Source organism: Coenobita brevimanus, chromosome 21, assembly GCF_032717465.1.
Source record: "Coenobita brevimanus isolate Jiangsu-jjx chromosome 21, ASM3271746v2, whole genome shotgun sequence".
In the NCBI taxonomy this organism is placed as follows: Eukaryota; Metazoa; Arthropoda; class Malacostraca; order Decapoda; family Coenobitidae; genus Coenobita; species Coenobita brevimanus.
Genome location: NC_136974.1, coordinates 8,915,955 through 8,930,133, shown reverse-complemented (window position 1 = coordinate 8,930,133; position 14,179 = coordinate 8,915,955).

Sequence of the window (14,179 nt, the reverse complement as noted above, 5' to 3'; positions counted from 1 at the left end):
ACATAGTCATTAGGAATGACCCACGCAGGCTATAATAGTAACGTTTGAGAACACCTCAATAAATGCATCACAACTTCGTTGGGTTTACAGCAAACTCCATTTCTTAGAGAGAACAGGAGCCCAAAGGAGGACAACACCGGTAGAGGATGGGAACATTATTGTGGCAACGGAAGCTAACCCCCTTGCCAACGCAGCGGCAATAAGACATGACTTGCAGTTAAAAGTGTCAGCCAGATCTGTAAGGAGAAGGTTACATCGCGCTGCAATACACCATCGCACCCCAGCTCAGAAGGAACAGCTGACGGACCAGCACTGTGCAGGAAGACTGGCTTTTGCACAGCTCCATGTTGAGCAGGATGATGACTTATGGAGCAGAGACATCTTTACAGATGAGAAGCATTTCTCCTCTAGTTTCCATGGCAGAGTCTATTGTTGGAGGAGGGATAATACACGGTAAGATATGAACTGTCGACAGTCTTGCAATACATACGGCTTAATTGCAAATTAATAATCACAGATTTAAATACTGTAAAACGTATTACGTTGTTGAGAGTGTGGATGTGATGGGAAATGTGGCCAGATTTTCCATGGTTGTTTTAGTTTTTTGGTTTATTGTGACCCCGCCTTGGTGGGATGAGGCGATTAAGGGATCACATGCTCATCACATTTACACTCCAAACACCTTTTACTGTGACCCAACTTTGTGTCCGTTCCAAAGCACATGGAAAAATAAAACAAAAATGGCCGTTTCATACGCACAGGGTCTGGGTCACCAGCGTCGCGACACCCCCCTTACCACATTGCGCCGTCTTTTTCTCTCCCTTGCACGACTTTAATTATATATGCTGCTCTCGGGTGTCTGCCCTTTCCTCTCCTCCATCCTTCTATCTTTCCATCCTCTTCTGTCTTTCTTTCCTTCGTTCTTTCCTCCCTCTTCTGCCAACGAGTGACAGTACACTCCCTCTTCTGTCTTTCTTTCCTTCATTCTTTCCTCTTCCTTCTGCCTGTGGGTGACTCTACCCTGAGTGACAAGCCAAATGGTTTCCTGTACACCAGGAAACCATTTACTACGCTGGATGGTAACCGTGTAACCAGATTTTGGCGCCTGGTGGTGTAATGGGTAATTACGGAACTCCAATCGGATTGAGCAGGTGTAGGCTTATATCCAAGGGGAAGTTGGGGTTTACTGCTCACGTAATGCCACTCAGGGATGAGTGAGGCTAATCACTCTCATTTCAAATGTCAGGACCAACTTGCCTAGCCCCGGGCTCCTACGCTTGGATGATTCGATGATATATATATATATATATATATATATATATATATATATATATATATATATATATATATATATATATATATATATATATATATATATATATATTATTGAGAAAAATGGTGGGTGGACTGGATATTAACAGTGGTAATAATAAATATCAAAGCAATTGAGTCTTTCATCCCCTGCAGTGTTTATTATTACGATTAAAATATTATTAAGAGAGAAAACAATTTATTAATTTCACTTTACTAATCATAATTTAAACTAAGACGCTTATCCACGTTCTGGTCGCATCCGTCATTTATCTCATAAACCCGTAGCTTCGACAAAATGTAAGGAGACCCGACCATCTGTGTGTTTCGTAGCTTACTCACGGGACACAGGTGTGCTATACTTTCATCATCTATTTAACTACACAAGTGTAGTTTGAAATTAAAACGTCAATTGCAATGGGCAAGGCATAATATAAAATGTTACCTGTCAGTGTTTCCTAGCTGTAACTATACAATCATAGGATGTATTTTGGGTTAATATAATACTGTGTTGCCTAACCACATTAATTCATGTGACATGGGAATAACGTAATAATAAAATCGCTAGTCTTTTACATATATAGAAGTATGTGGATTACATATTTCATAGAAATATTGGTCGTGATTGTAATAAGATAAGGAGACACTCCGTCAATGTCCGTTACCATGCCTTAGGTGTATACTCTCTTTCTCTCTCTCTCTCTCTGTGTGTGTGTGTGTGTGTGTGTGTGTGTGTGTGTGTGTGTGTGTGTGTGTGTGTGTGTGTGTGTCAGACACGCGAGTCGAAATTCTCGAACTCTGAACCCAGACGCTTTGGCGTTGGCAGTGCTGACTGTATCACCAAATTCTGACCGGGGCTGTACATAGTAGTTTTATTGTTAAAAATATTTACACGTAAAAACCTAAGATGAAAATATACAATATGCAATGAAATAATTCCAAGCCACAGAAATACAAAGTTTACCATCATTACAAGATAAATGTCATTTGCTTTGTGGTAGGCTGCTTTCTTCGTCTACGCTTCAGTGATTTAGGAAAAGGCAACAACACTCCCTTTACAGTACATTCTATGAGATGCTGCCTCATCTTGCTATTTTCATACTGGGACATTGAATTACCGTCCTCTGCTAAAAATTCGATAGCATTTGCAATTGCATACAGTCCACAGTCATAACTATTCGGCTGCTGATCACAATGTATAAGGTAAACTTCTAGGCACCCATCTTTGGCAAGAGATTCATAGCGAGATTTCAATTGCTTTTGTGCAGATTCAGTCAATTTTAAGGGTGTCATACTATCTGCTACCTCTATCCTCATTCTGACCGTTGAAGAGGTGAACCAGTGATTCCGATTTTCGCCAAAGTGAATTTGTACAGTATTAAAACCAGATGAATCAAACCCACTTGGCCTCTGTGCAAACAGTGTCGTGTCCAGTCCTCCTGCCACAGGATACTGCTTACGTATTAGAGTCTGTGCAGTATCTATAATCCTATCATTCAACCAGTCATTATTTATAATTATGTTTTTGTCATCCTCTGTCAGTCCAAGAGAAGGTATCCACATTCGAGTAAGTGTCTTTGTCTTTGTACTAGCCTCTGGTTGGTCACTATCACTTGGTGGTTCATTATCGCTCCTTTGAACAAATGGCTTTAGATTACATAATTTTTGTTTCTTTTTAAGCTCTACATCTGATGATGAAAGCACACAAGTATTGTTATCCAACAATCTTTCAATTTTCAAGGGACCACTCCATGGAAGTGAGTGCTTATCGCCTTTCCTGTCCGCACGTTTAAGGGTTTTTTTAGAGAACAAGATCTCCAGGCTTGTAACTATAAGCTGCGTTGTGTAGTTTGTTGAAATTCCGTTGTTGTTTAGCTTGAGCTTTCTGAATATTTGCATTAACACTTACTTTGCAGTGCTCGCGAATGTCTTGCATGGTTTGTGCCACTTTCACCACATAATCTTCATCAAACTCACATGTTGCTGACTGATTCTGTATTCCAAATACTTGACATGCACAGGGAGTTTTGGTTCACAGTTATAAAGAAGGAAAAATGGAGAGTAACCAGTTGATCTATGAACAGCTGTTCTGTGAGCAACTAGCACTCCATGAAGACAGGAAACCCAGTTGTTATCACTTTCAAGCATTTTCAATCATTTGTTCTTTATTGTCCTCTTCAGTCGCTCCACAAGACCATTTGCTTGAGGATGGTAAGCACTAGTTACCTTTTGCTTTACCTCAGTAAGCTCATGCAAAGTTTCTGAACCCTGGTTAACAAATTCCCGACCCTGATCATTGATTTGTACATCAAAGCATGAATGCCTTGTTAAAAGTTCAAAGAGAAAGTCAGCGACACTGGAAGCATCTTTCTGTTTCAATGGTTTTGCTTCAGTCCATTTTGAAAAATAGTCAATAGCAACAACTATGTATTTGTAGCCATTGTTTTCTGAGAGTGTGCATATGTCTATACCAATCTGCTTAATAACCGTATTAGGAACAGGTACCGAGTGCAGCTCTGGTGCTTCAATCGATGGTTTGGGGTTTACTTTTTGACACTGAGCACAAGACTTGATATAAGCAGACACATCAGCTTCAACAGAGCGCCAAGCGTTTTCTGACTAATGTAATTGTAGCTGTGATTCCATGATGTGCACACATACTTCGAGATTCCTTGCTTTCCCCAGATCCTTCATGAACTTTTGAATCACACATTTCACTTCCGCTTCGTTCCGCAAAACTTGCACCTTCAGTGGATCACCATTTTTCTGCTTTCTGTTGTAGCATAACTTGTTATCGACAATGCAAAACGCTTTACAAGCACAACGAAAATTAGCTTTTTTACCTTTATCAACTAAACCATCAGGATATGCATGACTGCTTAAGAAGGTAAAAATATCTTCAAATGCATAGTGCTTGCTGCTGTGCAAATCCATGCTCATTGGTGATCCCGTGACTGTATCGGTCATTCAACCTGTGCAGAACACAGAGACTATGGAAGAGTAATGAGACTACAGACATAATCTTATTCAATGAAGGATTCTTTGTTTTAATATACAATATCTTTAGAATTCTATTATTTAATCCATCACAGATCTCACTTTTATCATACTACGTGTACGTACCTGGGGCAGAATGAGAGGAGTGCACTGAGCGATATGTCCTGCTCGACTCACCCCAGTGTTGGACAAGGAGGACAAGCTTGGACAAGGTCATCTCTGTAGAGACTCTTCAGTGTTTCGTGGGACTGGTTCGATATGGTATTGAAAATAGATAGTAGTAGGGAATTCATTTTCAAAATATTAAAATCGAAACGAAACGATATCAAATTCGAAATGAGGTCAAGACTGGGGAGTGCATATTATTCAGAGGGAATGTATATTACACGTATAATATACACTGGGGGAGTGTAAATTGTATGAATAATAATGACTGGGGAGAGGCTGTCTCTGTCCCGCTATCCTCTTCGTATTGTAAGTGAGGTGAGGTGAGGAATAGGCTGATTAGGGTCGATGAAGTTTTATTGTGAGTCAGTTCCTTGAATGAGAAAGTTAGAGCTTGACGTGACCCGTTGTATAGTCAGGGGCAGTTTGTGCTAGCTGCCGCCTTCCCACTCTCTCTCTAGCTCCTACCCTCCTGCTCCTTTCCTTCTTCCCTCGCTCTCTCTGGTTCTCTTTGGTCTTGCATTTGACTTCGGGGTATACGAGTATATCTACTGCTAAAGTTTGCGGCTTGGTGACGTGTGTGTGTGTGTGTGTGTGTGTGTGTGTGTGTGTGTGTGTGTGTGTGTGTGTGTGTGTGTGTGTGTGTGTGTGTGTGTGTGTGTGTGTGTGTGTGTGTGTGTGTGTGTGTGTGTGTGTGTGTGTGTGTGTGTGTGTGTGTGTGTGTGTGTGTGTGTGTGTGTGTGTGTGTGTGTGTGTGTGTGTGTGTGTGTGTGTGTGTGTGTGTGTGTGTGTGTGTGTGTGTGTGTGTGTGTGTGTGTGTGTGTGTGTGTGTGTGTGTGTGTGTGTGTGTGTGTGTGTGTGTGTGTGTGTGTGTGTGTGTGTGTGTGTGTGTGTGTGTGTGTGTGTGTGTGTGTGTGTGTGTGTGTGTGTGTGTGTGTGTGTGTACTTCTTGCTTGGTGAAGTGAGTCTTGGGCACGTTTCCGACACCTGATCAGAGACCACATCCTGTGCTTGGAATACTTGAGTGTCTGGCCATAGGAAGGTATACGTAACCTCTTCCTGGAGAACACAGACATTACTACCTGTCTGTTACATATTATATGTTAATAACTACTATGGATGCCTGTAACTACTTTTTCCCTTCTCATGGAACCTGAGGTTTCATATGTATAAGGTCTTGGGATCTGGTTTTCTTCTACCTTCCTCATTAGTAGACTAGTTTAAGGAGGTGATAGGGTCAGTTCGGGATCTGGCTCTGTTTTCGCGCTAAAGGGCGTTTGGAGTCCAGTGGGCCCCAGGTTACCTAACTGTTTTTTTTCATATATTTATCTTCCAAACCATAAATTATTTCTTATGACATGTGCTTCTCTTTCTTCTTTCGTCTATAGCAGGGATTGATAGAAAACTCGTGGAACATACCAGTTTTTTTATGGCAGCCACTGATTTCAGTTGGTATAAAATTTGTCAGTGTTATTTTAATTTTCTTTACAGTATTTCGTCACTTATATTTTCGTTCATTTTGCACCAAATTCAAGGAAAAGGGCTACAGAAATTGTGTACAAGTGATGTTTCAATAAAGTTGTAAGTATTTTTGATGATTTTCTAAATACATGGTATTCATCATAATAATGTAGTGGCATAACAACACTATGGAAACATGATAATAGTAGTGATATAATGCGGAAGCATAATTGTGTATGTATAACAGACATATGCATAATATTTATACAATGGTAATATAATAGCAATACAATGGCAAGTCTACAGTAGTCAATTGCATCAAGAATCAGCTATACGTAATGAACAGTCGTCAGCATAAAATCGCCGCAAGTCTACTAGTGTGATGCGAGTCCTTTTGTCTGGCAACAGTGTAAAGGGATGAGTTGCCACATACACTTCTATACACTTTAACGATGTGCTTTTCAAAAGTGGTACCAGAGACTGCCTAGAGTACAATTCTCTATATACCGTAATCGATTAGCATAAATAAGTGAGAGAGTTGACAATGTTATGGAACAACGTATGAGCGTAATACTCTGGTATTCTTCATTATAAAAGTGTGTAAGTTCCCTTCCCGTCTCTCCCCCTTACTCCTCCTGATGTCCCTCCCACCCCTCCCTCTCCCTCCTACCCCTCACTCACTTTCATGCCTCTCCACTGTCTCCTCTCCCCATCCTCTCTACCTTCATTCATTTATCCACGGCACTAACCCGATTGGCGCATCGCAATTCTCTCTTGACTGTTTTCTAAACCCAGTCTGCCTTATTCCTAGTTGCTTGCAGTACTACCAACTATATCCAAGGTTTATTATCAATATTCCTTCCTGTTCTAGTACCATTCTTCCCCTCCTCGTCTTCTTCCCACTCCTCTCCAGTTGTCTTTCTGTTCTCCACCCTTTGTAACTACCAACAGCCGGGAGATACAGGAACACTGAGGTCTCGTTCTTGTGATGTATTCCTTGCTAGTATTTGTTTGAGTGAGCCTGGAAGTCTGTGCCTATTATATCAGAAGGCAAAATTAAACACATTTGTGCCCACTCCTACTTCTCGCCCTCTCTCTTCCCTAGGAAAATGTTCCCATTCTCCTCATATTGTTCACTGAATCACGAAGCAGTATCAGAAACACTAAAGTTTCGAACTGCTGCATCATATGTGGAGTAACGAGTGGGAGAAAGAGACTGTTGCATGGCATGAACTCTCGAATGTTGAGGAGCAAAAAGATTACAGGAAACAACAAGAAATAGAGAAAAGTGCGGTTTATTACGTAGATTAGCGTTGTGGGTGTTATAAAGTAGACAGGGCGGAGAGAGAGAGAGGAGTGGAGATGAAGGACAGCGGGAGAGGGAAGGAGGAGGGGAGGGTGGGGAGGGACAAGGGATGGATACGAAGGAGAGAACAGGAGTTTCACCACGAGACGACATTCATCTGTCGTCTTTTGCACAATTTTACGCTCATCAGATATAAAGAATATTGTATTCTGGGTGATTTATAGTATTAATTCTTACAAACACGTCTTTAAAGAGTATAAAAGCCTGTGTGGCAACTAGTCCCCATACACCGTTGCCAGACAAAACGACCCACATCACACGAGCAGGCTTGCAGCGAATTTGTGCTGACGACTGTACTTGCTATATATCTATATATATATATATATATATATATATATATATATATATATATATATATATATATATATATATATATATATATGTAGGATTTATTAATATCGTTATAAAAAAATACGATGCAATTCTTTCAATAATAACTTTAACAAGTCATCACCCATTCCCCCACTAAAATCTTCACATGGCAACATTACAAATGAACCACGTGGGAAGCGAATATCTTTGTAAGTACATTTGCCAGAAATTCTACTGTAGAGGAAGTCAGCCAGAACGTAAAAGTACTAGAACCTGACACTCCCGAAATTATTCCTCTTAAAATACAGACTAGATATGTAAAACCCATCTTAGACAATTTACAAGACAACAAAGCTCCAAGCCCAAATGGAATTCCTCCAATTGTTTTTAAAAAGTGTTCCCCAGAACTTGCCTCTCTTCTAGCTAAATTATTCAGACTAAGCGTACGTACTTCTTCATTCCCTAATTCACGGAAAGAAGCTAATATCGACCCAATTCAAACATTTAGTCAGTACTACTATAACCCTTCCTTTACAGCATATTATTGAACTGTTTGGTTTCATATGTTAAAGCTACGTTCACGTGTTTTATCAGGAAGATTATGATGTTTGTTCTTCTCTGTATCGTGCATTATATCATATACTACTATTACTGCTACTAATATTATTGTTATAGCTGTGATGACACCTGCAAAGCAGGATGGTAACAGTTTTGTCAGGTCGTAATATATCGTTGCGAGGCATTCGGCCTGTGTCTGTTTATGTCCAGTCGTTTGTTTGTTTGTCCGCTAACTCCTAGGCTATTTGATGGATGTCAGTAAAACGTCGTCTGAGGCATGTCGTACACTAAGTTATTTATCCCAAACAGCTGTAGTGATCCCCAAAAGGACTACAATGGGTTGTATTACCGTGGTGAAGTGCTACAGGGAAGGTCCAGTGGTGATGATAAGAACGGTCTGTGGTAGGTTCTGTGGTTAATATATCAGTGCTCCGTAATATGGGCACGTTTTTATAATTATGTAATGTTAGGAACAATAGACATCTATGTTGGTGTTATTATCTATCTATCTATCTATCTATTGCCAGACGCCTCAATCCCGTTTGGGGTGGCCACAAACAAATCGCCTCCAAGTCGCCCTGTCCCCCGCCATTTCGTTGCCCTGCTCCCAACTCACATACCCCTCTCTCATATACCTCTCCACCCCAGCCCTCCATCTCATCCTCGGCCTCCCCCTCCCTCTTCCCCCCTCCACCTCACTCACATACACTCTATTCGTCAGTCCTTCACCCTCCATCCTCTCCACATGGCCAAACCACCTCAGTGTGTTCCTCATAACGCTTCCTATCACATCCACATCAACACCACAACGCTCCTTTATAACCTCATTCGTCAGCCTGTCTCTCCATGTGACTCCACAGGCTCATCTTAAAAAAACTCATTTCCACTGCTCTCATTCTTGACTTGTGTCCTTCCAACAACGTCCAAGCTTCACTTCCTTACGTTAGAGTTGGTATCACAATACTGTCATGTAGTAACTTTTTCACTTCCATGCTCACTTCCATGTTTCTTATCACTGCTTTCAAAGAACCAGCAACCTATCTTCCCGGCTGTACCCTTTCAAGCACTTTACCCTCCAAACCTCCATCCTTACTCATCACACTACCCAAGTACTTAAACGTACTCACATTTTCCAATTCCTCACCATCCAACCTCGCTGTACATTCACTGACTTCACCTCTCTCAAAGACCATCACTTTACTCTTCCCTACATTCACCTTTAGATTCCGTTTCTTACACACTCTCCCAAACTCATCCACCAAGCCTTGCAGCTCCCCTTCGTCTTCACTGAACAACACAGTATCATCTGCAAACAACAGTACAGGGAGTTTCCAAACACTATCCTCTCTCACCAGGGCCACTCCAACATCCACTACCCTACCTTGTACCTCTTTTATTACCCCATCCATGTACAGACTGAACAACCATGGAGACATGACACATCCCTGTTTCAATCCAACTTTCAAAGAGAAAAATTCACTCAGTTCACCATCCACACGCACTGCAGCCTTCGCACCATCGTACATACTCTTCACAGCATTCAACAACTTCCCATCTACTTCATATATTCTTAACACTTTCCACAATCCTTGTCTATCCACCCTGTCATATGCTTTCTCCAAATCCATGAAAGCTGCATACAACTTCTTTCCCTTCTCTAGAAACTTTTCCACTAAAGATCTTCCTAAAGCCTCCCTGTTCTTCTCCAACTAATTTCTCTGTTCTTTCTCTAACTCTGTCAATAAGTATCCTACCATACACTTTTCCTATTATACTAAGAAGACAAATGCCCCTATGATTACCGCACACTTCTTTTTCCCCTTTTCCTTTGTACAAGGGAATAATTATACCTGACTTCCGGTGACTGATTCAGAGGAGAGATTGAGACAGTTGGTAGAGGAGTTTGGAAGGGTGTGTGAAAGGAGGAAATTGAAAGTAAATGAGAATAAGAGTAAAGTGATGAAGTGTACGAGGTTGATAGATGGTAGGGGGATGAATATAGTTTTGAATGGTGAGTTGCTTGAGGAGGTAGATTGTTTTAAATATCTAGGGTCACATGTTGCTGTGGATGGAAGAATAGATGCAGAAGTGAAGTTTAGAATAAATGAAGTAGGAAAGGTGCTGGGAGGAATGAAAAAAGTGTTTAAATGTCGTTCGCTTAGAATGGATGTAAAGAGAAGGCTGTATGAGGGTGTTGTGGTACCGACAGCATTATATGGGGCTGAAACATGGAATATGGGTGTAGCAGAGAGGAAAAGTTTGAATGTAATGGAGATGAGATGTCTGAGGAGTATGTGTGGAGTGACGCGTATGGATCGGGTGCGAAATGATGAAGTGCGAAGGAGAACTGGAGTTGTTCGGGAGATGGCTGGTAGAGTTGAGCAGAGGGTGTTGCAATGGTTTGGGCATATGGAGAGAATGGAAAATGAGCGATTGGTGAAAAAGATAACTAGATCTGATGTGAGAGGTGTAAGGCTGAGAGGAAGACCACGAATAGGATGGATGGACAGTGTGAAGAGAGCGCTGGATGCGAGAGGGATGTCTGTTGAGCAAGGAAGAGTGGCTGTGCGTGACAGAAATAAATGGAGAGAAATTGTGAATGAATAAGTGATGACGCAGCCCTGAGGGGATATTCTCCCGCATTTGGTCTGATCAGCTAGTCAGGTCAGGTGCGGGTAAGGGGATGGGTCTGTTATGATGTGGCAGGGGTAAACCAGTTCTGCTGTCGGGCCCTGCTGCGGATGTCACTGATTGCATTGCCCAGTTGACCCTTGTGCGGTGTGGTGCGGTGAGGATCTGTCCGTTCTCCCCTTTGGGGCTAAGATGCGAATGAATGTGTTTGAATGGATGAGTAAATGGAGAGTGAGTCGTCCTGTCTCGGCTACCTCCCTTTCCATGGGGGAAGCAGCCTAGGTATATAGATAGATAGATAGATAGACTTCCGGGACTCTACCTTCCTCCCAGGCCAATCTGCACATCTTCCACATCCATTCTACTACTATCTCTCCCCCATGCATCAGCATTTCACCACACACTCCATCAATTCCTGAGGCTTTCACCGATTTAACTTCCGTCATTGCTTCCGCAACTTCTATCCTACTGATTTCTTCCTGTCTTCTCACCTCGCTCCTTCTCCCAGCCATTCCCCAGCCACTTATACTCGCATTACTTCCATCCTCTACGTTCAACAATTCCTTAAAGTGTTCTCTCCATCTGCTCACGTTTTCTCCCTTCTCCACTAGTAATCTACCATTTTTATCTTTCACTCCCCTGCTAACTTCTCTTCCACCCTGTCTTACTCTTTTCACCTCTTTCCAGAACATTTTCTTATAGTCCCTCCACTTTACACTCAAATTCCTTCCAAATTCCTCATCCACTCTCTTCTTACTCTCTCTTACTAATCTTTTCACCTCTTTCTTTCTACATATAACTCTCTCTTCCGCCTCTCAACTTCTTCCACGCCCCTATTTCTCATCCATTCATTGTATGCTTTCTTCTTTTGTGCCACAGCCTGTCTCACCTCTTCAGTCCACCACGCTGTTCCTTGCACCCCCCTCCGTCTTCTCTTCCTTCCACACACCACATCACATGCTGCACATATTTCTTCTGTAAATATCCTACACACACCTTCCACGTCTCCCATCAGCTCCAATTCATATTTGCCTAATCGTTCCTCCACTTCTCTCTTATACTCTGCCTTTTTCTCATCCTCTTGTAACCTTTCCACTCTCCTTGCAACTACTCCTTCCTCTTGTCTTTCCCTTCTTCTATTCCTCCATCTTACTTGAATTCTAATTCTGGCCACCACCAAGTAGTGGTCAGAAAGTCCACTCCCCCAACCTCTATAAACTTTTGCATCTATTACACATCTTCGCATCCTTTCATCCACACACACATAATCAATCATTGCCTTCCTTTCATTCAGTTCACCACCCACCCTTCTCATCACTCGCCATGTATACCTGTGGATCATTTTATGCCTGAAGTGGGTATTGGCTATCACCAACCCCCGCCCAGCACAAATGTCCACTAACGCACTCCCATTCTCATCTATCTCAGCAGGCACGCCCCACTCACCAACTATTATAATAATTATTAATGCCCACTTTTAGAAGGCGGAGCTATGTTTTTCCCTATGTGTGTGTGTGTGTGTGTGTGTGTGTGTGTTCCCACTATATCTCATGAACGGCTTAAGGTATCAACATGAAACCTCCAGGGTATCAAGATATGGCCAAAATCTTGGACGAGTTCGAAAATGGGCACTCGGGATCAAGGTCAACCTCACCAAAATGGCTGCCAAAGGTTAACTAGTTTTTATCGTCCCCCTTTAGCACCAGTATATCTCATGATCTGCTTGAACTATCAACATGAAATCTTCAGGGTGTCAAGATATGGCTTAAATGTTGGACTTGGCCAACAGCATATTCTGGCAGGCGATTGGCATTCGCGTCGCGAATGCCTTTCTTTCATTGTTAATGTATACCAAGTATATTCAACGGTAAAGGGAAGACAACAGGCCTGGTGGCCCAGGGATGAGGTGAGGGGTAGTGTGGTGTCGAAGTGCAGGAGGAGTAGGGTTAATGGTAGCTGGGAGAGAGGGGGGTGCAACTGGGCCAGCAGAAGGGGGTAAGTGACTAGTTGTTGACGGTAGGACAGGGAATATGTTTGGCAGATACACAAACATAAGGACAATCATATGTATTATCATATGGTTTTATGGTGGATTAATTGTAGCAGTAGCAGTAGTAGTATTGCGAGGGAAATTACAGTGGTAAAAGAGGGGTTAGTAGTGGGAATGCCAATAATGGTAGTAACAGATTCAGCTGTCTTGTGCTAACGTTGTTTGTGTGGGAGTGATGATGTGAAGAATGATGTTATACATTAGGGGTTATAGGACCGGACCCCCTAAGGAAATTATGACGGTACGCAGTAAGAGGATATCGGGAAGTGAGAGTAACAGAAGAAGCAGAGACTGAAGGAAAATAATGCCGTATGAGGTGAAGCAACAGTTAAGGTCTGGATAAGGAGGCGGAGCAGGATACCACAGCTGTATCTTAGTTGTCTCAGAATATTTTGTGTTGTTTACTTCTAATTCATCTGGTTATAGTCAATTATTAGTGAATGCTCTTCCCTGCCCACCACAATGTGATTTATTCGCCCACATAAAATAATCTGAACAATTATAACTATCCCAACATCTACTGTAGGAATCAGCATTAAATCAACAATAATTCTATATTATAGCTATAGAGAATCCAGGAATAACATTAAAAAAATTATCACTGCAGTGATAATGACCAGTCGCAGCTTGTATGCAACTGGCTCGGTGCTTTATTTTTATGATGAGGATCAGAAACAGATGATTCGCGTTTGGACCAGTTTCACGGGACTCCATGATAACATACTAATCTGTGTTATAGTATATAATGTGTATATTACGAACGCATATATATATCTATATATATATATATATATATATATATATATATATATATATATATATATATATTTTCTACGGTGAATAGCATGGAAATATTTCGAATCCAGTTTCATTACATTTCTCACCATTCTCCTCACAGCTCAGTACCAAACTACCGCTCACGGTTATCCGTTCGCCTGCCCTCTCTCTAACCCTGACTTCCACTTCCTTCCACCTAGTGGGGTACAGAAACTTTGGTGCGTGGGTGTACAGCTCCGGTCAGAATTTGGTGATACAGTCAGCACTGGCAACGCCAAAGTGTCTGGGGTTCAGAGTTCGAGAATTTCGACTCACGTGTCTGACACACACACACACACACACACACACACTGAGAGAGAGAGAGAGAGAGAGAGAGAGAGAGAGAGAGAGAGAGAGAGTGAGAATACACCTAAGGCATGGTACCGGACATTGACGAAGCGTCTCCGTATCTCATTTCAGTCACGACCAATTTTTCTATGAAATATGTAATCCACATACTTCTATATATGTAAAAGACTAGCGATTTTGTTATTACGTTATTCCCATGTCAC